This window comes from Schistocerca cancellata, unplaced genomic scaffold (genome assembly GCF_023864275.1).
Source record: "Schistocerca cancellata isolate TAMUIC-IGC-003103 unplaced genomic scaffold, iqSchCanc2.1 HiC_scaffold_1140, whole genome shotgun sequence".
NCBI lineage: Eukaryota > Metazoa > Arthropoda > Insecta > Orthoptera > Acrididae > Schistocerca > Schistocerca cancellata.
Genome location: NW_026047139.1, coordinates 537,620 through 540,293, shown reverse-complemented (window position 1 = coordinate 540,293; position 2,674 = coordinate 537,620). Strand labels below are relative to the sequence as shown.

Genomic DNA, 2,674 nt, shown 5'->3' with positions numbered 1-2,674 from the left:
CTCTTTAAAAGAATATTACTGTTTTCAGCTACTGGAGAATAATACTGCAGCAATGAAACAGAAACAAGATGAAAAACGTAAATAAATAAAACTTACGTTGCAAAGGAAACGCGCCATTTACTACAACAAAATATACTGCAAATAAAAGCGCCAGCCAATAGCAAAATGGGTCAAAGGCTTTATGACGAAGACCATGTAATACTTCATAACAAAAAACTACATCTGACGTGCGTGACGCCACAACTGTACTGTAAAAATTTCATTGACAGTTCTAACATCTTCAAATCATTTAGGAGCACAAAAGTGAATAATTTCAGTATAACTGAGAAATCAACATCCTTTCGATAAATAACATACATGCATGTAATCATTTTATCACCACTGCATACCCTCCACTTACATTTTTTCTTCAGCATTTACCCAAACATAGTGCAAAGACATGTCAGTATATTGTTAAACATGTGACAAAAAATCAGTTTAATTTAATGCAAATATGCAGATACTTAAAAAAAACTGTTGCTTACATTGATCCAACTTAATGGCCTTTCTCAAATTTGGGTACTTAATTAACCTGAACTTCTTTATTACCACGTGTTCTTTCATCCCCTACTTGTATAGCTGCACTACCATATCCTATGTATTCATAAATGTATTTAACACTTTAAACTGTCGTGCAGACTTCAGCATTCAAATGCCAATCAAATTTAGGAAGTATGGATTGTACAGGACAAAATAACGACTGTCAAGTGATTGTCCTCAAACATTAATGCTAATACCACTAAGACACCCTCTGTAAAATGGATATTGGATATTCTTTGTCACCAATGTCTCAATTAATTCAATTATTTTAGCCTTGAATACTTGCACAATAATTTGTTATGTGATTTCATAGAAATAATTACGAAATTTTTGTGCATTTGCCATCTCTCATACACACAGGATTTTGATTAAGTGCACCATATGGTTGATGCAGCAAATCTTTTACTACATACACACATACATGATGACTAACTGAAACCCTCAGCTGCCGACAGGTGTTGTTGATATACCTCGATGTGGATAGCTGAAAATGTGTGCCCCGACCGGGACTCGAACCTGGGATCTCCTGCTTACATGGCAGACGCTCTATCCATCTGAGCCACTGAGGACACAGATGAATAGCGCGACTGCAGATACTTACCCTTGCATGCTCCCCGTGAGACTCACATTCCCAACTGTCCACAATTCTACATATGTAATGCACCTTATAGACATTTGCCCATTCACTCATTACTCGCGCACGCTTTGGCGATTCCTGTAAGAGTTTGGGCAACCTTTGCGCAATCGCACAGACGAAGGTCAATGGCTGGGTAGCCTTTAACTATATATATATATATATATATATATATATATATATATATATATGAAGACAGTAACTGATCTCGAAAGAACAGAATACTGTTGATGACCGTGCAGCTTTTCCCTGGAATAAATGATAACTAACTGAAACCCTCAGCTGCCGACAGGTGTTGTTGATATACCTCGATGTGGACAGCTGCAGTCCCGCTATTCATCTGTGTCCTTGGTGGCTCAGATGGATAGAGCGTCTGCCATGTAAGCAGGAGATCCCGGGTTCGAGTCCCGGTCGGGGAACACATTTTCAGCTGTCCACATCGAGGTATATCAACAACACCTGTCGGCAGCTGAGGGTTTCAGTTAGTCATCATTTATTCCAGGAAAAAGCTGCACGGTCATCAACAGCATTCTGTTTTTTTGAGAACAGTTTCTGTCTTCATATATACACACATAGTTTACAATGTGTTTGAATATCAGGAATTTCTGCACATAGGACTTCATCAATATCACAAATGTTTACTATTTTATAGATTTCACTAAAAATTATTAAAATATGGGCAAGAAGCAACACTCTCTTTTAAATTAAGTAGTGTAAATGATTGCCTAAGCTTTACCAAAAATGTGTTTTGTCGGCAGTGTCTCAATGAATTCCTTTATTTTAGCCTTGAATACTTACACAATAATTTGTGAATGGAAATTAGCATGTTTATGCTGATCAATTTCCAGTCAACTAGCATAGCAAGTCATTGTAAAAAATAATGAAGTTTTCCCAAAATGTTGAACAATGGACACTACATTCAAGTAGTTCTGATACGGATTTCTTGGAGAACCATTAAATGAAGAAGGCAAAATACCTCTCCTTGCAATATTTGCAATATGATTCAGGTTTAGTGGTAAACAATAATGTAAGTTGATATAAATTTCTGACCTTAGGACACACTGATTTTTCTTACAAAATTGCCTTCTACCTTAAATATGTACATACATTTCAACAATGCTCAGTGGAAATAATTTTTGTGAATGATGAAAAAGGCTGAAATCATCTCTGATTGAAAGGCAATAGCATGTATATTGCAACACAGTCATTTTATTTCTAGGTAGCAGATGTACTTGATGTGTTATAGTTCCAGCAGTCACATCTGTTTGAATGGTCTCGTTGTAAAGCTAGATGTCTAATTTTCTAGTAACTATAGTAACCATTCAAATTTCTGTATTTTCATTCTCCACTCTTCCACAAAAATCTTTTATCACAGTGAAAGAATGCACAAAAGGATTGGTGTGTTATAATTCAACAGGAATTTTAGTATTACATTATCAGTATAGCTTGACTGATGATTCT

At 36.0% G+C, this 2,674-nt stretch overlaps 1 non-coding gene across 1 annotated transcript; it reads left to right on the top strand.

Annotated features, from left to right (window-relative positions):
* The first annotated feature begins 1,558 nt into the window (after positions 1–1,558).
* On the top strand, positions 1,559–1,632 carry Trnat-ugu (transfer RNA threonine (anticodon UGU)). The gene has a single exon. It is a non-coding gene; the product is annotated as a tRNA-Thr (tRNA).
* The last annotated feature ends 1,042 nt before the right edge of the window (positions 1,633–2,674 follow it).